Raw genomic sequence first — 25,201 nt, 5'->3', positions numbered from 1 at the left:
CATGTGCAAGACATTCCTCTCCAGTGTTGTCGCAGCCAAAGAAGATCCCGTCGGCCTCGGCTCCTCTCCTGGTGCACCTTACGCGACAACCCTTTTGATGGGTGAGTGGAGCGTTGGGGGTGCAGCTGAGGGGCCCCCACCTGGGGGGGTGGGAGAGGCTCGTTCGCGCCGCCTCTCCCTCCCAGCGCACCCCACGCCGACACCTGGCGTTGATATCCGTGATGTCCGGACCAGGCGATAAGAGGGGGGGGGGGTTCGGAGGCAGAGGCAAGACATCCCCCCCCGTGGCCTGCAGGGCGCCAGAAGAGAATGGGAGGACCAGTACATTCCGGGCCGACCATCCCACGACTTCTCCGGCTGATGGCGGCTAGTCGGGCCCCGCCCTGCACATGTCGAGGCCTCGTCTTCCGGATGGGCGTAACCGTGGACCTGTTGCACTTCGGGAGTTTCCGGAATGGGGGTAGGTATCTGCTGATTTGTATCTATTTCATGTTACCGTTATTGGGCGTGGTGGGCGGTGGGACAGACATGCTTGGAGCACTTTCATGTTTCTTATTTCTAGCGAAGTCAAAAACTCATCAGTGGCCTACTGATTTTGTTCGATTTCTTTCCCTTCCTTTTCAAGTGTGTTTCATGCTAAAGTTTCTGTTTAACAGGATACAGTGATTACTTCGTATTTTACATATGTCTTCTTTATTAGGGGTACTCTCCGGTTGAGACAGATGAGGAACCTCGAATAAATGGTCCGGGTGGAACTAGTTTCTCAATCAGTGGGGAGTAGATGGGCATGACAGATTACAACGGGGGACAAAAGTCCGCATTACCTATCCTTCACTATCAGAAAACAGAAACAACAATGACAACTAACAGTAGTGATATCCTGGGCGGGTGATGGAACTGGGATTGTTAATGGAAAAAGATCTACAGAGAAAGGTATTGGTGAATCATACTTCTCCGGAATTTTAAAACTCACAAATGTTTTATTTGTGTAATCGTTTCAGGTCAAACGGATTGTGGGACAATGTTCAGATGCTTGACTGAGGCCAAGGAGATCAGAGTGCATGAGTCTCATGCTCGATCGATTGAGCTAGCCGGATCGGGCAACTAAAAGTATAAAATAGTTATGTAAATAGTTATTTAATAAAATGTTTTACCCTGTTACTTTGCTGGTGTGTTGTATATATTTATAATATTTGCATGGGGTTTGTCGTTATTTTGGGTGGGGTGGGTGGCGGAGCCGAGCTGTCTTGCAGCCATCATCGTGTGGAGCTCAGTTCATCTCACTAGTTCCGTATTTCTCATGAGGGGTTGTTCTTAATGTTTCTATTTTAGCGAGGTCAAAAAGAGATCCCATTAGTGGCCTACTGATTTTGCTTGATTCCTTTTGTTTTTTTAAACGATTTTTCACTATCTGCAAAGACTAAACAGAGTATTGCGACTCTGTGCGTGTTTGTAAATAGAGAATGAACCAAAGAGAACCAATTCTAAAACAGTAAATGCTTGGATAACAATCAATCAAATGGAGAGAGAAGCAGGCACGACGGATTACAACGGGGGCAAAGGCCTGCGTTAACTACCCTTCACTATCTGCAAAGAGAGAGTACTCCTAAGAGAAAAGCAGGGGGGGGGGGAGGGGGGGGTGGCAGCGTTCAAAGCACATCAGCGTGCATAAACACGAAAATGTTTTTACCTTTCACGTACTTGACATTTGACAGCTTTTGATATTAGCTTTTAAAAAACCAATGAAATTCACTGAAAAAACCATAGGTTATAGACCATATATAGTTAGGGATTAGCATTTACAAAACCAAGAAAATTCACAGAAAAAACCATTGGTTATAGACCATATATAGTTAGGAATTAGCATTTTCAAAACCTTAATTTACTCGCACAAAACCATAGAAAATCGAATATATAGTTAGTTGCAATAACTATATATCGCGCACCCGCAATCCACTGCTGATGATGTCACATATTACATCATTCATGACATGGTCAGTGACATCACTGATGTGACATCTCAAATGACATCACTGATGAAATCACTGATAACATCTCATTTGAAATTACTGATCACATCACTGATGATATCATTCATGTGATAATACGATGAACCTCTTCAGACTCTAATATAACCTTAGATACAATCAGTGTAAACAGACACTCACAGACTGTCACTCATCCATGGAGTTACTCAAACACCTAGTCAGTCATGCAAAAAATCAATCACACGTCCATTTCCTCAACTATACAGTTATACACACCTTACTTATTCAAACATATACTAACACATATTTACTCTCTTATACAATCACTGATACAAGTTTACAATGATCCATACAGCCACTCACACATTCACTGGCTCTTATGCACAGTTATTTATATATGTCAACTCTCACATGTACTGTGTTTTACATATGTACTTACTTTGACATGTAGCACTGAGATATCCATTCACTCACCAATACACTCATGCACACAGTCAACCGCCCATACAGCTGATTCGACATGCACTTTTGAACCCATACATCTAGTGAATCAACTGCTCACACATCTATGCACAGAGTCACACACCTCCCAGTTACCCACACACACACACTCACTCTCCCATACAAATATTTTGGCAACCAAACAATAACCCATATAGTTACTCATATAGCTACTGATCAACACATGCAGCAGTTTAAAGAACAACAGATATAATGATACACAAATTAAGACAGTTTAGTCACTAACCCATGCACTCAGTGAGACACATTAAATCACTCTCTCATACAGTCAGTCATGCACCTACTAAATCCTTCATCCAGACACTTATACATCCACTCATTCTTCAATATGTAAGACATATTTTAACTTTACAGAAACATACAGTCACTGGATGTTGTCATCAGTGATGTCATCAGTGATGTCATTTGAGATGTCATCAGTGATGTCATTTGAGATGTCATCAGTGATGTCATCAGTGATGTCATCAGTGATGTCACTGACCATGTCATGAATGATGTAATATGTGACATCATCAGCAGTGGATTGCGGGTGCGCGATATATAGTTATTGCAACTAACTATATATTCGAATTTCTATGGTTTTGTGCGAGTAAATTAAGGTTTTGAAAATGCTAATTCCTAACTATATATGGTCTATAACCAATGGTTTTTTCAGTGAATATATATATATATATACATACATATATACATATATATATCTGTATATGTAAAGTACTGCATACAAAGTTTAATACAAATATATAAAGCATTTTTAAGAAGTGCTCCAGGATCCCGAACGTGGGCGGAACTATTCAATACTTATGAGTTTGATGGGGATTCCCCTGGAAAAGAACTAGGATTACAGGTAAGCAGCTTTTCCTTATGTAACGTCATTTGCTTATGTAACTTCAATCCCCGACTAAGTACTGCTAATTCCCTCACACATCCGCACAGATGTCATCTTAGTGTCATTATTTATAACATCATAGATTCAGTGAAAGGAGAAGGTAAGAGCGTGAAGGCGAGATTTAATAACATTTTGAGTTGTAGTTGCGCCACAATGCAAAATGCTAGTAGATATTTACAAAACCACGGAAGGAGATATTTGCGCTGCCCTGGTTGGCTTTGTAAATTAATGTTAGGCAACGTAGTAGCTTGCACTGCATTGCTCTACATTTCATTCTGGGAAACGTTCCCTGGGTGGAGCATGGGCACTCTGTGCATCCACCCATGGATTTCACACAATTCCAGATTTACAAATTCCTAGGCTTCCTGAAGGGAAGCATAACGAGAATAAAACATGTTTTCCCCTCCTTATGTTCTCTTTTTATGTGTGTTGCATTCTGCAAAGAGAAAAATGCCTTGAGGGATTGTTTTTGTGCAGGAAGGTATTCCTTTCTGTTCAAAAAAATTCTTCTTGTGGGACAAGCACCTTGCATAGTGGTGGAAGGTTGCCTGTGTTGGTGCTAGGCTGCCTGAAGTGCACTAGTGCTATGAGAGAGCAGAAGTGTGTTATATCTTAGTAGATATGGCACATATCTGCTCTCCCTATCACACAACACTGCGCAGAAAATTGCTTTCCATCACTACATTGCATGAAGGATTAGTAAATCTAGCTGAAAGTGACTTGGTGGGTGGAGGAATGGTAGAGGGTAGGTGATTGAGTGAGTCGTTAAATGGAGACTGAGTCGCTGATAATGGAGTGAGCAGATCAGTGGAAAAATGACCAGGTGCATTAGTTTGAGAGTCCGTGGGTAATGGAGTGAATAGATGGTTGAGTAGATATCATTTTGATTGAATTAGTGAGTTATTGGAGTTCATACTTTGGTAAGTAAATGATTGATGATGGGATCAGTGAGGCAGTAGGTAAGTCACTGGGTGAAATTAAATTAGAGGTTGAAACAAGATGTAAAGGGTAGAGGTGGTTATTTAGAATCAGTTGACATTGGTAGCATCAAATGATAATATTGTTACCTAAGTCATCATTGATGGTATCACTGATGCCATGAAAAGTGCACTGAATATTGCATTGGTGTTAGGGAAGAATAGTTAAGGTTGAAATACTAATCAGGATCTTGACATAGGCTAATGAAAGTTGCTGGTGTTTGTACTAATTTACAGCAGTTCAGCTGGAAGTGAACCTTAACCTTTACCCAAAGACTTTTCAGCAAATTTTATGTATTGTGTAAAGATATACAGAATCAAATTCTTATCACTCATTTCCAGCAAATCTTTAATTGTCAACGGGGGTAGACAATGCCATTATTTATTTTTTATATGACTCTCAGTACGACTGTGTGTGTGAGTAGTGGAGAATGTGTGTTTTAATTATCAGTTTTTGTTAGTGCAACAAACAGCATTGAACAGTAATATACACCATGATAGTCATTGTGCATGGTTCAGGTCCATCTAATCCATAATTCCAAAACAGAGCTAGAAAGAAATACAATAGTTACAGTGTGGTCACATCAGTCACTCATGGGGTTCGTCGGTGTTTTTCGCCTCCCTTTATGAGTGAGGGAGGCAGGAAGTCCAGACTCTCCCCCTCACCTATAATCTTCGTCAGCATCCACCCTCCTCACTACCACTATTGTTCAGTCCCTTGCACAATGTTTTCATTCCGGGAGAGCATTAGAGGCCTCTGAGCCTCTCCCCACCTGCGCAATTTAGTGAGGCAGGATCACACCCGCAGCTCCCCGGATTCTATGGCAGTCCACGGAGGCTCAAATTATGCTTCTCAATCTTTACTACAGAAACAGCAGCAAAGGGTTAAACTTTAAACAGCATGCCCCGGAAGGACAACCCCCTCCAGGTCTGCTCCAATCATTACACAATGTCACCAATAAAAGTCCTAGAAGTTCTCGTCACTTCCTCTTTCTTTGCTGCTGCAGCAGTGAGATAAGTGACTTTTTATTTCTTCGTTTATATGTCTTTATTGTGTATATGTCTTTATATTGTATTGTTATGAGGTGAAGCGCGCTGCACTGCCTTTGTTGTGCTTCTATTTGCGCGATTGCTTAACCGGGGCTTGAGGTTTTAATGCCCCCCGACATGCGCGTTTGAATTTTTCATTGCCCGACGCGCGCTGCACTGTCCTACCTCATTTGCCTGTGCAGGCGCGGTATCCTGGATGGGGCTTGAGGCTTCGGTGCCCCTCCGGCGTGTGTTTTGTTTAGGGGCGGTGGCGAGGGAGCGGAGCTTCGCACTTCGGTGCGCAAGGGGAGCAGGCTCTTTCACAGCCCCACATTGAACTGCTTGTGCGCATGCGTGGAGAGACGGTTTCGTTTTCAGTCACCGGCTCTTCGCGCATGTTTACATTTTGCCTGACAAATCCCCGGCTCCTATTTAACGCTTACCAGAGTGCATTCCAGAGCAGTGCTTGGCACTAGGGGAGTTACAAGGCGAGCTCCTGCCACCACAATTAAGAGCAATATATATTGTATTTGGATACATTTATTTTAAAATCAGTGCTGAGACCCAGGTTATTCTGTATTCAGATACACCTTTAGGGGGTCTTTTTGCCCTTGGGTTACTCCCCCCCTAGAATCTCCTTCAGGCCTCCTATACTGTGAAATGGCGTACTACGCAGAGGAGGATGATAAGTGGGTAGAGTTTAATGAATATGAGGAGCTTTATGAGGATGAATTGGAGGAGAACCTTGCGAAAGCCCAGTATACCCACGTCCAGGGTTTGGTGAATAAGGCACTTATCAAGGCCTTGAAGCCTCTGGCGAAACCCCTTAAATCTTATGGGAAAAGAAAGTTTAGTTCATCTCATAAGGACACTTCTGCCCCACAGGCTTCGGCTGAAGTCCTGGCGAAAATGGCGAGGAATGTTCTGATGGACCATGGCTCCCTGGCAGGCAGGGATACGCAAGGAGAGTCTTCTCCGGCTACCCTAGATACGACAGATTCCGAGGAAAGTTCAGTGACGCCCAAAAAGAGGGTCAAGAAGACCAAACATATGTTTTATGATGCACAGGAGGTCGTGGCACCAAAGAACCTACTCTTTAATCCACAGACTTGATTCACCCTAGGTCCACTGAATGGGTTCCCTGTGTAGAGGTGGCGCACTACGTGCAAAATTATTTGAGACAGAGCGTTGAAAGTCAAGTCAGGGCCACCTTGCGATCGGAATGTCCCCGACCGTCGTTGTTGGGGAAGGTGGCGGATATGCCAGAATTGGACCCAAACATGGCGACATTCATGCACAAATTCACCAAAGATCCCAAGAAAGGTTTGGATAGGGCCTGGAAAGGATGCCAGGACAAATTGTTAGATGTCTCGGTCCGCTAACTAAGATCTTGGATGCAGCGGTCACAGCAAAGGACAAGGGTGTCCCCCTGGATGCCTCTGACATTATGGAATGGGTGCAACGCGCTATGTGCTTCCTGGGCAATGGCAATGTGGCGTTATCCACGGAGAGGAGGAGGTCTTTTCTCATGCAAATTGACCCCCAACTGGCCGAGATGGCTACAACGGAACCGGGTTCCATCGCAAATGGCATGTTGTTTGGGGATAAGTTTGTCAAGGAGATGGGCAAATATGTGGCCATCTTCTCTGCCTTGGATAAGGCACAAGCCAACATCAAACGGGCATTTCACTCAGGTGTTTTTAACAGGACCGGCCGTTACAGATGTCAAGGGTCCGGCCGAGGTGGCAATCAGACCTATAGAGGTGCAGAACAACGGGGCAGAGGAGGTCCCCAGAGATCAAAGTTCTACCCGTCCCGCAACAGAGGTGACAGGGGTCGTGGACAACAAGGAGGTTACAGAGGCCAGCAGTTCCAGTCTGGAGATTCCTCCTATGCAGGTACCCATTTTACATTGTGGGGATCATATGGTGGGAGGTCGTGTTTCGCAGTTCCTTCCCCGATGGGAGGCCCTGACTACCAGCCCGTGGATAGGACAGACTGTACTGGGTTTTCAGATCTAATTTTATGCGACTCCCAGGCAATCAGTGACTCCCAGGCCCCTAAGTTTTCCCCCAGTAGAAATGAGTTTCATCGACGAGGAGGTTCAATTGTTACTGAACAAAGGGGCCATAGAGCAGACAGATCCACATCCGCACGGTTTTGTGAGTACGATATTCTTGGTGCCCAAGAAAGATCAGGGTTTTCGTCTGGTTTTGAACTTGAAAGAGTTCAAGGTGGGAGTAGTGTACCGCTATTTCAAAACGGAGGGGATTCATCTTTTGAGAGACATGTTGTTAAGTCAGGATTGGATGGTCCAGTTGGACCTGAAAGACGCCTACCTGGCGGTTGGCAATTTTTCTGCCTCACCGACGCTTCCTACAATTTCAATGGCGCAATCGATGGTTCGAGTTTTCGGCTATGCCCTTCGGTCTCTCGTCCGCTCCATAGTGTTTCACGAAACTCATGAGACAGGTAGTTCAGTGGTTACGGGAGAGAAGTTTCAGACTCAATCTATCTGGACGATATTCTGATCATGGGTCAGTGGGTCGAGGTAGTGAAACTCCATCTATCTTGGACAATCAAACTCCTCTAGAAGTTAAGATTTCTCCTCAACGTTCCGAAATCTCTTCTGGTACCTTCGCAAGTAATCGATTTCTTAGGCTTTCAGGTGACTTCTTTGACCTCTCAACTACTTTTGCCTCTCAAAAAGAGGATAGCGATCAAGAAAGAATTGAGGAGAGCGCTTGCCTCTCAGACAATATCATTGAGGACGTTAGCCCGCCTTGTGGGTTTGTTGGCGGCGTCCATACAAGCGATTTTTTCCGGTCCGTTACATTACAGGGCCTTACAAAGGTTGAAGATTCTGCATCTCTGCAGGGGTTTACACTATGCGGAGCAGATAACGATATCTTGGGAGGCGCGCTTGGAGATGAATTGGTGGTTAGAGCACATGGATGCTTGGAATGGCAGATCCATCTTTGCGGCGAGTCCGGATGCCATCATCGAATCCGATGCCAGCCGGTGGGGCTGGGGAGCTCGTTGTGGGACAATGGAGACCGGGGTACGGTGGTCCCAAGAGAAACTGCGACTCCATATCAACTGCCTGGAACTCTTGGCAGGGTCCTTTGCGATTCGAACTCTGTCTCCATAGCGAGCGAGTTGTTGTATTCTACTGCGTCTGGACAATGTGTCTGCGGTACGATATATCAACCGCCTGGGGGTACCAGATTCCGACTTCTAGCGGAAATAGCCAAGGATTTTTGTCACTACTGCCTGGCTCACCACATTTCAGTTACGGCGGAATACATTCCGGGTTCGTCGAATGTGGTGGCGGATTGGAATTCCAGATTTCTGAGGGACTCCAGCGATTCGAGACTTCATCCCAGTGTCTTTCAGGCATTGAATTCCAAATGGGGACCGTGTGCGCTGGATCTGTTTGCGTCCAGACTCAACAGACAACTTCCCCTTTTCTACAGTTGTCGTCTGGATCTGTTAGCGATCATCTCGGACGGATTTCTTCAATTGTGGACGACGGGTATTCTGTATGCCTTTCCCCCCTTCGTCATGATTCCGAGGTTGTTAGCGCAGACGCGCAAGCAAGGGGCGGAAATAGTCCTAGTATCCCCATGTTGGAAGGCGCAAGCTTGGTTTCTGTGGCAATGAGCTTATCGTGTGCACCACCAGTTCGGATCAGGTCATTCCCAGAGTTGTTGACGGATCCGGTGGGCCTTCATCATCCATTAGTCCTGCAGGGTCAGTTACCTCTCATGGCGTGGAGTCTTTCCGGCGACGCTGGCAAGTGCCGGGAGTTTCACAGGACACTCTCTTTTTTCTCTCCCAGTCTTGGGCACCTTCCACGCACAAACGATACGAGTCCGCTTGGCGACGATGGGTGCGTTGGTGTGGTAAACGGCAGAGTGATCCCTTGGGATTGGGCATCTTTGTGATCGTGAATTTTTTATCCGAATTGTCTAAATCAGGCATGGCCTACAGGACGATAAACAATTTTAGATCGGCCATTTCGGCGGGACATCCACACGTGGATGGTAGACTAGTGGGGGAACATCCCCTGGTCTGTAAGGTAGTACGGGGTATCAGGTTGGTGAATCCTCCTCAACCTAGATACCAGGCGTTATGGGATGCTTCCATAGTTCTGAGGTACTTGAAAACATGGCCAGTCAATAAAGGGCTGTCGCGCAAACAATTGTCTGCCAAACTGAAGCTTTTATTATGCCTTATTTCATGCAGACGTGTGTCGGACATACGTGCTCTGGATATAGCAGGTAGAGTGTTTACTCCGTCTGGAGTTGCTTTCATGATTTCCCGTCGTACTAAGACTCATTCTAAATGCATTTCTTATTCTGCCTTTCCTCATTATAGCAAACTGTGTGTGTAGCAATGCTTAAAATTCTATGAGGATTGTACCAGAGAGTTCAGGAATGATGTGCCAGGTCAACTGTTGATATCGCTTCAGAGAACTTTACGCCCAGTCTCTTCCGCTACTCTGGCCAGGTGGATTACCTGGTTATTGACCCAAGCGGGAATTGATTCTTCCCAATTTGGTGCTCACTCGGTGAGAGGGTCCATGGCCTCGAAGGCCTTAGCAGCCGGTCCAGGTTACAAGATATTATGGCTGCGGCGGACTGGTCCTCTGAATCCACTTTTAGCGTCTGTGGTGGTGGAGCAACTTTAAACTAGCATAATTTGAGCCTCCGTGGACTGTCATAGAATGAAAAATTTTCGAGCTAACGCAACAAAGAATTTTCAATTCTAGTAAGGACACGGAGGCGAGAATTATCCCACCCAGGATTGATTACTTAACGCATTACATGTTTTCATGATCAGTATAATGATAATTGACTGCATATTTAAATGTTAATGTTTTGACTTCTTATTTTTCCCACCCGATTTGTCAAATTATGACTGTTATATTCAGTCTGAGATTGGTTGTTATGGGTGTGGTTCTTGTTTCAGGTGACCAAGGAAAGCAGACCTGAAGTGTGAGCTGTTTCTGCCGATACTTTGGACCGGTCTTCTACATTTAGAAGAGGATGGTCGCTGACGCGGTTCAGCGTCAAGTTTGGGTTCAGTCATGTTACAGTTAATGGACATTTGCAAAGAAAGAGGAAGTGACGTGAACTTCTAGGACTTTTATTGGTGACATTGTGTGATGATTGGAGCAGACCTGGAGGGGGTTGTCCTTCCGGGGCATGCTGGTTAAAGTTTAACCTTTTGCTGCTGTTTCTGTAGTAAAGATTGAGAAGCATAATTCTCGCCTCCGTGTCCTTAATAGAATTGAAAATTGTTTGTCGCGTTAGCTAGAAAAATTTTCACTCCTGGTGAGCACTGGGTTCGCCTGACCAAACCAATCCTGGTGCCGCTCTCATGTTGTTTTGGTAGGCACAATAAGAGAGCAGCATCTGGATTGGCTTAGGTCACACGCTTAGACCTGCACAAGAGGCAGCACTGGAGTGGGGAGATTCAGGCCCATGGAACAATGGCCAATCACTGCATAGCTTTATTATGAAGCAATGCAGTGATTGGCTATTTCTGTTCCTTGCTCTCTTCCTCGGTCGTATGCAGCGCCAGTAACTGCATTGTGCACGAAGGAGGGGGTGGGAGGACTAGTCATAAGAGCTTTCCAGCCCCTGACCTTACTGAAAGGCTGCAGTGACATACTCGGAGTCGCCGAGTCAGAGACACTAAGCGGTGTAGAGAAAAAAATTATTAGAGCAAGGTAACCATTGAATGTCTGTGAACTCTGTGCAATAGTGTGTTTAATGGTATGTCACTGTGGCGAGATTTGAAATTCATGGGCCTATTGTTTAACTAATGTGTGTCTTTTAAGTTCCGCTTGGTAAAAGCCTTCAGGCAGTGCTATGCTTGTTATTCTTCCACTATCAAAGGCAATCCAATCAATCGGAAGATAAAGTCAGTGGAAAAAGTGTTTTGGATGTTTGTTAATTAAATCAAAGAAACGTTTTTCCATTTTACTGAATCAAACTAGTAAAATGCAAAAACATTTTATTTGATTTACAAACAGCCAAGATGCTTCCTGTTTGAATACTGATTTGTAAAGCAAGGCATAGGTCTGGAAGTGAAAGTGAAACACGATACATTATTCAAGTACTAGTAGTAGTACTACTACTACTTTTCTGTTTGGTAAAGAGTGAGTCTGAGCGACTTCTAATGATCTTTGGTCACCTTCGGATAATAAGTGTGTTTCTGTTGATGGATGTCACAGTCTGACTGACTTCATCCTGCAGTGTTCAGCTCAGGTCCTGAAATCAAAGCAAATAGAAAAATTGAATAGTCATCATGTTTGGCAACTTGTACTGCGCGCCTATTAAACAAGCATTTGCAATGCAATAGTTCTCGCATTAGGAAAGTGTGAGCTATTCGAATTGTTAATTGAATTTTTTTAATTTATGTGTTGTTTTAGAAAATAGATAAATTAATAGCAAAGGCATTTATAATGCCAATAGCTTAAACTTTAGCAAATGTGACAGGTATGTGGAGTGTATGTACGTTTTATAGAGTACAGTAAATGTGTGATGTGTAATTATGTGTACAGAGTGGCTTTATGTTGAGTGCATGTATGTTGCATTGAGTAGAGTGTAAATATGTGGAGTGTAATTTTGTGGTACCGAGTGGTATTTTTGTGGTAGTATTTATGTTGTATTGAGTAGAGTGTAATAATGTGGCTTGTAAGTGTGTGGCACCGAGTGGTATTAGGGGTGCATTTAAGTTTTATTGAGTAGAGTGTAAATATGTGGTATGTAATTATGTGGCACTGAGTGTTAATATGTGAAGTGCATTTCTGTCCCATCAGTCCGCACTTACCTTGCTGATAGCCGCCACCGCTGATCTTTCCCTTAAGCACTCTGATTTTATTGTGTTGGGGGATTTTAATCATCATGTTGATTTGCATGATTGTATACCTGCTAAAAATCTTCTTGACGCTATGCAAGGTCTGAATTTATCCCAAAGGGTGAGTGGCCCTACCCATTCTGCAGGCCATACTCTCGATCTGATTTTTTCCAATCTACCTGACCTTACAGTTCTTCCGTCTGTGCCCCTTACGTGGACTGATCATCATTTAATCCCGTTTGAGGTGTCCCTATCCAAGTCACCTAGGATAGAAACTATTTGCAGAGGCAAGGGTAGAAATTGGCACAAAGTTACCTGCCCTGCTTTGGAACAGGGATTTAAGAGCACTCCGGCCTCACCAGTTAACGATCTCAATGAACGTGTTGCCTCACTTAATAAAGATCTTCTCGATGCTATTGAGCAAATTGCCCCCTTGAAAAACCTCTCCTCTTTAAGATCTAAACCCTCGGCCCCTTGGTTCACACAGTCATTACGAGAAAACAGAAGCAGTTGTAAGAAACTGGAGCAAATTTGGCATCGGGTATATGACCCGGAGGCTAAAGCCCGTTATAGATCTGCTCTTAAAGAGTTTCACAAATTGAAACGTATGGCCATGAAAGAGTATTGTGCAGATAAAATCCAGAGTGCAGAACATTCTACCAAGACCCTTTTTAATATTGTTAAGGATTTTGCTAATCCTTCTGCAATGGCCTCCCCAATCATCTTAAGCCAATCACTCAGTGAAGGACTATCCGATTTCTTTTATGAGAAAATTAATAATATTACAGTAAACATCCAGCTTATTCCCACCGCTGTACCACCAGCCCAGGCCACCAGCTGTGCGGAAGTGTTTACCTCATTTAAGCCACTGACGGAAGATCATGCTCTGACTCTGTTTTTGAAGTGTAAATCTGGCTCTCCTTTGGACCCTGCTCCAGCTCATGTCTTGAATGAGCTAGCACCATTTTTGATTAAGCCCTTGTTAGAAATTTGGAATTCTTCTCTGCAGTCTGGCCTTTTTCCTTCTTTATGGAAACAGGCACTTCTGATACCTATTTTAAAAAAAACAGGCGCTGACCCACTATGCTTTAATAATTACCGCCCCATTTGCTGCTCCCCAAGCCGGCAAAAGTGTTGGAGAAAGCGGTACAGGAGCAGCTGCCTCAATATTTAGAAACTAACCACCTCCTTCATGATACACAGTCAGGATTTAGGCCTGATTTTAGCACAGAATCAGCTTTGTTGGAAGTGTCTGAATCTATCTGCGAGTGTGTGGATAGGGGCGAGGAGGCCATGTTGGTCCTCCTCGATCTATCCGCAGCATTCGATACTATCTCACATGACACTCTACTGATTTGCCTGCAGGAGGTGGGTGTTGGAGGAACTCCCCTGGCTTGGTTGAAATCTTTCTTGTCAGGCAGAGGTCAACAGGTCTCCCTCGGACCCTGTTGTTTCCACCAAGAAACCATTGAGATGGGGGGTTCCGCAGGGATCTGCCCTCAGTCCTCTTTTATTTAATGTGTACCTAAGGCCGCTGGCAGAGTTAGTCGAGGCATGGGGCGTCAGAGTGATCTTTTATGCTGATGACACTCAGCTTGTGTTTTCTTTTAAGGATCACTCTGACAGCTCCCTGGCCCGCTTCCGCCACTGTCTGATTAACATCGCCTCATGGATGTCCACCAATAACTTAAAATTAAATACTGACAAGACTGAGGTGCTATTTTTTTAATCAAAAATCTGCCATTCCCTCCAATATTTGGTGGCCATCCCAACTTAATCCCCCTCCTGCGCCTGTTCAAGCTGCTCGCAACTTGGGCTTTCAATTTGACACAGCGCTGTCCTGCAAGACTCAAATTAATAAGGTCTCATCATCTTGTTTCGGAAAACTCTGAATGATTAAAAAAATCATCCCTTTTTTGCCCTTTGAGTCCCGCAGAACAGTAGTACATGCTCTAATCACATCCCATCTGGATTACTCAAACAGTCTTTATGTTGGCGCCCCTGCATATCTCATTAACCGGCTGCAACTTGTGCAGAATTCAGCGGCCCGGCTGAATTGCAACATCCCTTATCGCCACTCGATTTCACCTCACCTGGCCAAACTCCATTGGCTACCTGTGAGATATCGCATCCAGTTCAAGGCCTTGGTCTTTGCTTTCAGAGCTCTCAATGGTCGTGGCCCGGCATTCTTAAGGCTCAGAATCAGGCGATCTCTCGCCACAAGGGATCTCAGATCCAACCATCTTGGGCTGATGTTTTGCCCACGCTTTCGTCTGACTCGCACAGGTGGTAGAGCTTTTGCCGTGGCCACTTCCAGATTGTGGAATTCCCTTCTAGAAGAACTCAGATTTCTTTCATCCGAGGTTGTGTTTCGCAGGAAACTCAAAACCTGGTTTTTCTCTCGGATCTAGCCTGATGGAGCTCTCTGTTGGACCCTCTAGGATTTCACACGTTGTTAGCGCTGGGACACCCCCATTGGGGGTAGCTGTTCGAGCTTTACAAGTGACTAAATAAATAAAAATTAATAAATTGATTGAAGTGTAATTATGTAGCATATAATTATGTGGCACTGGGTGGTATTGTGTGGAGTGTGTGTTGGATTCAGTAGAGTGTAATTATGTGGCATGTAATAATGTGGCATTGAGTGGTATTATTTGGAGTCTATGTTGCATTGAGTGTAATTATGTAGCATATAAATATGTTGCACTGAGTGGTATTATGTGGAGTGTGTGTTGTATTTAGTAGTATATAATAATGTGGTGTTTAATTATGTGGCACTGAGTGGTATGATGTGGAGTGTATTTATGTTGCATTGAGTTGTGTGTAAACATGAGGTGTGTAATGATGTGGCACTGAGTGGTATTTGTAGAGTATGTTGGATTGAGGCAGTGTAATTATGTATTATATCAGTATGTTGCATTGAGTGGTATTGTGTGGAGTGCATGTTGTATTCAGTATAGTAAATATGTGGTTTGTAATTATGTGGTACTGAGTGGTATTTGGAGTGCATGTTGCATTGAGATCACTGTAATTATGTAGCATATAATTATGTGGAACTGTATGTGATTATATGTAGTGTATTTATGTTGCATTGAGTAGAGTGTAAGTGTGAGGCGTGTAATTGTATGGCACTGACTGTTATGGGTTTTCAAACTGTTATGTACATAAGATGCATATGTCTGCATATATGTATGCATGCATGTATATTTGTATTTATAGTGTTATGCAGATGTATATATATATATATATGTATGTACACAGCAGTGTGTGACTGCACAGTGTGAGACATTGCTGTGTGTGTGACATTGCTGTGTGTGTGTGACAGCGTAGTGTGTGTGACAGCGTAGTGTGTGTGACAGCGCAGTGTGTGTGACAGCGCAGTGTGTGTGTGAGGCAGCGCAGTGTGTGTGTGAGGCAGCGCAGTGTGTGTGTGTGAGGCAGCGCAGTGTGTGTGAGGCAGCGCAGTGTGTGTGAGGCAGCGCAGTGTGTGTGTGAGGCTGCGCAGTGTGTGTGAGGCTGCGCAGTGTGTGTGAGGCTGCGCAGTGTGTGTGAGGCAGCGCAGTGTGTGTGAGGCAGCGCAGTTTGTGAGGCAGCGCAGTTTGTGAGGCAGCGCAGTGTGTGTGAGGCAGCGCAGTGTGTGTGTGTGTGTGAAACAGCGCAGTGTGTGTGTGTGAGGCAGCGCAGTGTGTGTGTGTGAGGCAGCGCAGTGTGTGTGAGGCAGTGCAGTGTGTGTGAGGCAGCGCAGTGTGTGTGAGGCAGCGCAGTGTGTTTCTCACAGTGCAGTTTGTGTGTGATAGGACAGTGTGAGTGACACACAGCAGTGTGTGACTGCGTAGTGTGAGGCATTGCTGTGTGTGTGTGACAGCGCAGTGTGTGTGTGTGACAGCGCAGTGTGTGTGTGAGGCAGCGCAGTGTGTGTGTGAGGCAGCGCAGTGTGTGTGTGAGGCAGCGCAGTGTGTGTGAGGCAGCGCAGTGTGTGTGAGGCAGCGCAGTGTGTGTGTGAGGCAGCACAGTGTGTGTGTGTGTGTGTGAGAGACATCGCTGTGTGTGTGAGGCAGCGCAGTGTGTGTGTGAGGCAGCGCAGTGTGTGTGTGAGGCAGCGCAGTGTGTGTGTGAGGCAGCGCAGTGTGTGTGTGAGGCAGCGCAGTGTGTGTGTGAGGCAGCGCAGTGTGTGTATGTGAGGCAGCGCAGTGTGTGTGTGAGGCAGGGCAGTGTGTGTGTGAGGCAGTGCAGTGTGTGTCTCACAGTGCAGTTTGTAACAGAGCAGTGTGTGTGTGAGGCAGGGCAGTGTGTGTGTGTGTGTGAGGCAGGGCAGTGTGTGTGTGTGAGGCAGGGCAGTGTGTGTGTGTGAGGCAGCGCAGTGTGCATGTGAGGCAGCGCAGTGTGCGTCTCACAGTGCAGTTTGTGTGTAACAGCGCAGTGTGTGTATGATAGGACAGTGTGAGTGACACAGCAGTGTGTGACTGCGTAGTGTGAGACATTGCTGTGTGTGTGTGTGACAGCGCAGTGTGTGTGTCTGAGGCAGCGCAGTGTGTGTCTGAGGCAGCGCAGTGTGTGTGTCTGAGGCAGCGCAGTGTGTGTGTCTGAGGCAGCGCAGTGTGTGTGTCTGAGGCAGCGCAGTGTGTGTGTGTGGTAGCGCAGTGTGTGTATGTGTGTGAGGCAGCGTAGTGTGTGTGTGAGGCAGCGTAGTGTGTGTGTGAGGCAGCGTAGTGTGTGTGTGAGGCAGCGCAGTGTGTGTGTGTGTGAGGCAGGGCAGTGTGTGGGTGATGCAGGGCAGTGTGTGGGTGATGCAGGGCAATGTGTGGGTGATGCAGGGCAGTGTGTGGGTGATGCAGGGCAGTGTGTGTGTGAGGAAGTGCAGTGTGTGTCTCAGTGCAGTTTGTAACAGCGCAGTGTGTGTGTGAGGCAGTGCAGTGTGTGTCTCCCAGTGCAGTTTGTGTGTGAGGCAGCGCAGTGTTTGTGTGACAGCGCAGTAGGAAACCTTTGAAATTGCATAGGAAAGGCTCTGTGTGAATGTAAAAGGTTTTTTAGCGAAATGCGTGTGAGCCAGGAAGTCTGTGGCTGAGATGCAAACACTTTGTGAGGCTCAGCAGGAGCAAGTGGGAGAGGGGAGTGATATAGATCAAAGCACTTTGCTGCTGTCAGTGGCCGCAGGGTGCCAAACGGAGAGCGCGCCCGTCACACTTGAACTGTGTGTGATCCGAGACCTAAAAATAAGCCATGGAGTGGCAGGGAACTACTTTTACTTTATGGGGCCGTCAAGTATTTTTTAACAGTGGCATGTTACTAAAGGCGGGGGCTGAAATGTTCGGCCAGTACCCCCCCCCCACCCTCCCCACTGATGTCACAGACTGCAGCAGCTTGGTAGCTCTGATCACCAGAGAGAGATGCTGCTGACAGCGTCCCTAGGGTTGGTGTCACCCTGTGCCGGTAACTCATGGTGTCACCCCCTCACCACTTACAGCATGGACCTCATGTGCCATCAGCGGGTTTGCCTTCCAGTCTGCACCCTTTCCACTGTTTACCTAGGGGTACCCTGCGCGAGTTTCAGGACGCTCACCTGCGTGTCCAGCGTTGTCCCCTATTTTTTGCAGCATTTGTGCCTGTATTTGCTCAATATAAACTCACTTGACTGCAGTTTGGTTCACTCTGCGTCTGGGCGTTATACTTAGTTCACTGGTTTCCACCGTATTCAATTATTCTCTGGTTTAGGCCTTTCCTGAAGCCACTTTTAATAACCACTAACTCTGTGTTGATACAACCATTGCCAGGCAGTTTTCTCTGTCTCAACCCACTGCTCACTAGGCAAACTAAAATGATCGCCTTATTGTAAATGGTTCCATTTACTCTGTAGCGCCAAAAGGCCTGCATAGTTAATGTGTGCCATCTGACATACATTGATAGTGAAATGAATGTCACAGCGCCCAAGTAAGGACCGGAATCATTCTTACAGGTTTGAAGCAGCGGCCACGGGGCCATGTGTTTAGTTCTCCTTACAGTATCCGTTCCTTCTCTCTTTATTATACATATTCCTTGCTTTACTTTTTGCTCTCTCGCCTGCCCACCGACCTCTCAATTCTCACTGTAGCCTATCCTTCCATGTCCACTCCTTCCTTTCAGACATCATACTAAAATCAAATTTGCGAATTACAGGAAGGTGTGCTGTTGGGCTCTATTATAGTGACAGCATGTGGTGTGCCTTCTCCTGCACAACTCTTGGTTGCAGAAAGGGCCTGATGTCGCTTTGCAAAGTTGCTCGCATACTGAAAAACTGTGAGGTGCACGAATGTCTCAACCTTATATAAACTTATTTTTACTTGTAATTATTTTGGTTATCTATTTACTTATATACTTGTGTGCTACCTCCTCTGATATGTCTGTAAAATGTACTTTTTGCCTCAAATTTTTGACCTGAAATTTGACTTCCTGTCCTGAATTTTTACACTGATCGTCCTGAATTTGCACCCATGCCAGTTGGTCACCCTATTAGACCTACGGCCCAAAGTTGGTTAGCCCATCTGTCTAACGTTTCCACCAGTGGAGTCCACAGGGGCACAATCGGTGGAAACATGACGATCGGCCTGACTCTAAACAGAGCAGGTAGACTATCAGTTTAGTGGACAGATTACTGGGCCACATTTGTGGTGCAGTACCCTGCCTTCTAAATTCTAAAAAAACCCAAAAGTGGCTTTTGGCTGGAAACTAAAGAGATTTCAGCAGATGATTAACTTACCAGTGGAGAAATCAAAAAATGTTAAGTACTGGGCCATGTTTGAGCATATTAGACCTTGGAAAAAATCAGCCACGTTACCCTTGTCTTTCCACTTGCGTTGAAATGTATCGATTTTAGCGCGGCCAGTGCGGCCTTTAATAATGCAATATAGCTTCCACATAGAGCTTTCTTCTCAGCTAAATCCAACTCTTCAAACAGGCGGGAGGAGCAGTTAGACTTCCTCCAGCGACAAGCACAAGGCCTTGCGACTCACAAGAACGAAACTGCATGAACATGCGAACTGTTGTACAAACCGTACTCCCGAACAAGAGTTTCCACACAATGCCCACTGCCACTTCCTGCCAGTCACAGCTCAATATCCCTTTTTAAAGAAAAGTGTCACCCTAATTTGATAAATCCTTTAAGCGCGTGGTCTGGAGCTCGTCATGGAAATTAACCTCAGTGAAGATTACATTTACTGAAATAAGGAACGCGCTATTTTGGCCTAGTGCAGTGAAATGAGAGACACTGCTGCCTTTCATGCAAGCCTTCATAAACAGGACCTGTTCGGTGCGCCCAACACGGACTCCATTACATCTGCCCGCCCATCGTCGTACTGTCTCGCCCACGCTCACACAGCCCGCTCACTTGCCATTCAAAAAGTACATACGAACAGCTGGAGTACCAGCGGTTGGGGCAGATCTGACAGGTGCGTTCCTTACCTCTGCACATGAGGTCCTGCGGGCCCCGGACGGTCTCGGAAGCCCCCGTCGGTGAGCCATGGTGTGGGGGAGCAATCGGGAAAATATGGGGTAAAGCTCCGGGAGCTAAACCTTCCGGAGGGGCCAGGTGGGGATCGACTGCGCGGTACTCCTGGGTTCAGTGGATCACGCAAAAGCATTCCGCCGCTCCTTGCGTGAGTGACGTTTGGAAGTTGAACGTCATTGACGTCTGGACGTTGACGTCCTATAGCAGCCCTAATAAACAATAATCTTGGCCGGCGGCCGGGTAATAAGTTCCTCACCTCCTGATATGTAGCAATACGAACGCCTGATATGTAGCAATACGAACGATTATTTAAAGCAGAGGCTCGGTGTCACCCCATGTGACGGTGTCACCCGGTGCGGTCCGCACCCCCCGCACCCCCCTAGTGACGCCACTGTTACTGCCACTTTGCTATGCTTCATGCTATATACAAAGAGTACTTAGTTATGCTTCTTTGTCCACAGTCCTTTTGGGCTCCTACTCAATTTTTCGTTCAATTTATGACACTTTTTAGCCCGCATCAAAGTGGGGACTTTGCAAAACAACACATTTTTTAATTACATGCGTCTTGATAAAGTGATTTCCGTATAAACTCTAACCTGGAAAACTTTAAGTGGTTAATTTGTAAAAGGGGAGGCCAAGAGTGGCACTTTAAGTCTGATGAGGAAATATAAGTAACGGTCCCCAAAGTGAGTGCCGATGGCCCCACATGGAATCACCGCCTCAAATTAAGCACTGGCTATCTCTTACTTTACAGCGGGCGAAAATACTGTGTTCAACCTTTCAGTCACTGTTTGTGCCTTTATTTGCTCTAAAACAATGCGCTCAGTGATAAAAAACGAACTGCTCAGTGACTTTCACTGTGGTTTTAAAAAAATATTTTTGTGTGCTGCTGATTTTGATTGTTTGCCTAGCCCTAGCCGTAAATTAATTAATTTGAAAGCACTCTTCGAGTAAGCCTAAAACAAGCAATGGGGGAAGAGGAGGCAGCTGAGAAATGAAGCAAAGGGCAGCTGACAAAGAGTGCCTTGCTGGAATTCAAGCGCACCCTAAAGACGAAGGCAGACTTTGGCACTAGGATGGGATGAACACATACATTTGTGCGCGTTAATAGAGGGATAATTAAGGAGAGTAAAGCATGTGAAACTTCAACGCACTCACACCGGCCGTCAGTGCCAGAATCCAACGCTGATACATGGAAAGTCAAGCGTGATGGTCACTAATTTTCACTTAAGAATATCTGCCGCTTCCAGCCTTTCCAGTCAGTCTTGTGAATTATGTTATGTACTTACTGCATTAGATTTCTGCAGTTAGAGGAAGCGGCTTCGAATGAAGAAACGTCAGAGGAGCTTAGGAGTGGGGGAGGAGGCAGAACAGCCTGGGAGGGCTGGTGTTGAGAAACAAGCAATGTCCCGAGCAAATGGGGGCCTGAAGCAGTGGAGTGGGAGAGGTGAGTGGGGAGTCACGGGGAGATTAAGGGACAGAAGGCAAGCGGCCATGAAGTGCAGGCGGGGGCGGGGAGCAGAGCCTTTGAAGAGCCAGAGTGAGTGAAGTGAATAATTAGGGGAGGAGAACTGGCAGGCAGATAGGCAGAAGGCTCAGGCAAGCTCGTGCACGAGGCGTGCACCTCCCAAAATCCTCTGGGGAGAGCCCTTGGCCTTAAGAAATGGTTTGGCTGCATTAGGGCTCTTTTCCTATTCCTGCGGAATAGGAAAGGCGAGCCCTAAAAACAAGCCTTGGTAATGCATCAGTTTCACCTATGTGATGTATAAAGAGCTGTTTTTATCAATCTTCGTTCGGGGAAAAGGAAAGAGCTCCCTGACAAATAACACAGGAGTAGAGAGGATGTGGCGCAGCAGCCAGAGCAGCTGACTCGAATGCTGGGGATCCTGGCTCGAGTATCTGTGGAGCAACATCCTGTGATTCTATGCAAATCACGTAATCTCTCGGGTGATACATTCTAAATATGCTGCAAGTGTAAAAAGAGACATAACTATAGAAAAATAGTTCAGCTAAACAGATGTTAACAGTATTTCGACTACAGGAAACTGATATGATAAGCAGAGGAAGAACAAGCACTGGTAAATGCAGGAAAATATGTTACAGCCAATAGAAATGGAGGAAAAATAAGTAGCACGCACAGGAACCAAAGAAACCAAAAAGAAACTAGGAAAGAGAGGAGGCTGGATGTCAGTCCCTTTTAAGTTTATATTAAAAACAATAGATTTCTCAAGCGCAAGTGCTGTGCAGGCGAAACTTAACAAGCTAAGGCTCAAGCTTTCAAGCTAACGCATGCATAAATATAAGTATTATAGATTTCGAGGTTTCCACTGTGACTTACATTACCAGGCACTGTGCATCAGTCAGTGCTTGGCATTGTTGTGGCAAGTGAGTGAAACAGTATAATTACAAACTACTGTACTTTGTTTCTTTGTGGGAATGTTAAATAATTGTAAAAATGTGCTCACTTATAACTATGCTGGATTTATGTTCGACTAGATCCCTGAAGTTTTTTCGAGTCGAACAAGTGCTGTGTTTAAAAATCAAATGTATTATCTACACAGTTCATGACCTGACCTATTACTTGCTGGTGTCACACAGGTTACAAATGACGGCACAGCCGAGCGGGCACAAACACTCAAATACTACCATCTCATGTTATGAAGAGTTTACATTTAAGTGTAGGGTTGCCACCTTTCCAGGAAAAAAATCCAATATTGGCCATTTTTTTGATGTTTTAAGAGTCTGCAAAGGCTTGGACATAATAGAACTGCAAACAAAATCATATGTATTTGCAACTGACTTTTCTGCTTTTTTTTTTTAAAGTTGTCTTTTTATTAAGCATCAAACATGACCAAATACAAAAGACAGCCATCTCAATGGTACAAATGGCATGCAATTGCCCGGGTAGCAGTATAAGTACCTATGATGGGTTCAGCTTCGCAAAGTTCCCAAGCCAGTCACCGCCCTGTACAGGGTGAATGATGCCTGTTTCAAGAACAAGTAACCCCCACCCCAGAACCAACAGTATCCACCCTCCCCCCCCCTCCCTCCCCATCCTGTGGTGATAAAATAAAAATAAGAGCAATAAAACATTATATAACAGGCAGAAGTAGGCAATGATATAGACATTAGTGGAGACGTACAGACTGGATCATTGGACACTCAGGGTATCTGCTAAGGCCCACCAGTTCAACAGAAAGCTGCTATAGCTGAAATAGATGCATAGCTCGTACAGTTGGCGGACAGACCGCAGAGGGCAGGCCCCGGGATAAATAGGACATCAGAGACCCCCAGCGTAGTGTAAAATTTTCGTAATCAGTCAAAAAAATGTCTGCCAGGCGTTCCAAGGATATGATCCTCCATAGTCGAGCATGTCACAAAGAAATAGCTGGAGCCTCGGTCTTTTTCCATGCCGCTGCCAAAGTGAGTTTGGCTGCCCCTAAACAAGTCCACATGATCGCTTTGTCTGCCTTAGTTTGTCTGTTCAAGAGGAGATCCCGAAGACCAAGGAGAGCGAGTTGGAATCGGATAGCCCAATATATCCTTGATGTGAGAGAGTATCTCAACCCAAAAAGGACGAATCTTAGGACAGTCCCACCATATATGTCTAAAGTCTCCCTGAAGGCCACATCCCCGCCAACACAAATCTTAAGTGTCTGGAAAGATACGCCGAAGCTTAGTAGGGTAAAGGTACCAAACATAAAGGGGTTTATAGTGGGCTTCTCGGAGAGCTAATGATCAATTATGCTTGAAAATATCCCTCCAGACATGAGACCATTCCCCATCATCAATATCCCTCCCCAAAACCCGCTCCCAAAACTGCATGTACCTTGCCCGTGGGGGGAATGTAGTGGAAAGTAGCATCTCGTAAATAGCCGAAACGGCTCCCTTCATGGACCCCGCCCGCAGGGCCACACATTTCTCCATTTCCGTATGTTCCCTAACAGACGCCTCTCGAAAGGGAGGCGACAAAACCCAGTGTTTAAGCTGTAAGTAGTGGTACTGTTCACTCTGCTGGAGTGCAAATTCCTTTCTGCATTCAGCAAACGTCAAAAACCTCCCCATCCTGAAACAGATAGTTATTTTGAGGCAGTCCCCTTTCCTCCATCAATCAAAAGGCCCCTCACGTAGCGCCGCAGGGAAATCTGGATTAAAATGGATGGGCGTGTATGGGGTAGGGAAAGACGTCCAACCCAGGTGGTGAGAGTCGTACGAGTGGGAGTACTAATATAAGCGTTGGCAGGGCGATACTGTTTAGGCTTCCGTAATGCATCCCACATATACCTTCCCACAACGGCGGGGTCCATGTGGAGCCAATGTTTCTCGGGCTCCCTGGCCGACCACTCAGTTGCCACCCGTAGCTGAGCAGCCTGATAGTATAAGGTAAAGTCCCCCTTTAACACGCGGGCAATGAAGTACATGAAGAGGGAGGCGAGGCCTCCCCCCCAGCTAGATGAATTTAGTGATCAACGTGATGCGGAGTGTCGGCAATAGCGAGTCGTTTAGTTCTATGGGGAGTGCCTGAAATAAGTATAAAAATGTGGGTAATACCGTCATTTTGACAGCGTTAATCCGCCCCAGCCATGAAATGTAAAGGGGTGATCACTGCTTGCAATCCTGTTGGAGCTGGGCCAGAAGAGGCAGATAGTTCACTTTATATAAATCGCCCAGTTTAGCTGTGAGACGTACTCCCAAGTAGAGTAAGGAGTGTTTCGCCCATTGAAAAGGCGTCGTACGTTTCAAGCGAGATACCTCCGCAGGGGAAAGACTAAGGTTAAGTGTAGGAGAGTAGGATCTGCAATCCTATGATCACCCCAAATTTTGCTTTTTGCTTCACTGGTTTTTGATTTAATGTGGCTGTGGGCCTGCCAATCAGACCCACAGCCTGCTGTTCTCTCTCTAAATTTATGCCAAGGCACTTTAGGTGCATTACCAATTGGAACATGGATCACCTTGTGAGCCCCTGTACAGTGTGCCCTAGGTACCCAGGGCATAGGTGCATCCAAGGCCTACCAGGGGCTGCAGCACGTATTGTGCCACCCCTGGCCTGGCCTTACTATTTGACACAACTGGCTGATCACTCAGCTGGGGCAAGGTGGTGTAATCACCCTTTGCTTTAGGTATAGTATCTCTATATCTAACACATACAAGGACACACAGTAACCTATAAGTCACTCCTATGGCAGGCCTTATCAATCCTGGAGGCAGAGTGCTTGGTTATGGGTGAGATGGTGCTCTTGCATGAGCTGAGCCTGACTACAGCTTTCGGAACCATGTCCTTTAGCTGTTTCCTGATAGCGTCATACCATATACTCTTAAGTGCATTATGAACCTCGCGGTTAAATGCTAACTCTGGTTTGACATTATCAAAAACATGTCGAGTAAGGTGTCATACGAATTGGAATACTACCCCCATGTACAGATCCTGTACCCCGGTTCAAGTTAAACA

At 45.7% G+C, this 25,201-nt stretch overlaps 1 protein-coding gene and 1 pseudogene across 1 annotated transcript in view; both read left to right on the top strand.

Annotated features, from left to right (window-relative positions):
- Positions 1 to 25,201, top strand: part of CUNH1orf146 (chromosome unknown C1orf146 homolog) — a 277,504-nt gene that overhangs the window by 164,979 nt on the left and 87,324 nt on the right. The gene's annotated exons all lie outside the window — the stretch shown is intronic.
- LOC147659531 (uncharacterized) lies at positions 6,063 to 10,399 on the top strand (annotated as a pseudogene).

Source organism: Lissotriton vulgaris, unplaced genomic scaffold, assembly GCF_964263255.1.
Source record: "Lissotriton vulgaris unplaced genomic scaffold, aLisVul1.2 SCAFFOLD_1729, whole genome shotgun sequence".
Classification (NCBI taxonomy): Eukaryota; Metazoa; Chordata; class Amphibia; order Caudata; family Salamandridae; genus Lissotriton; species Lissotriton vulgaris.
Note: the sequence above shows the minus strand (reverse complement) of the source record. Positions and strands in the feature narration are given on the sequence as shown.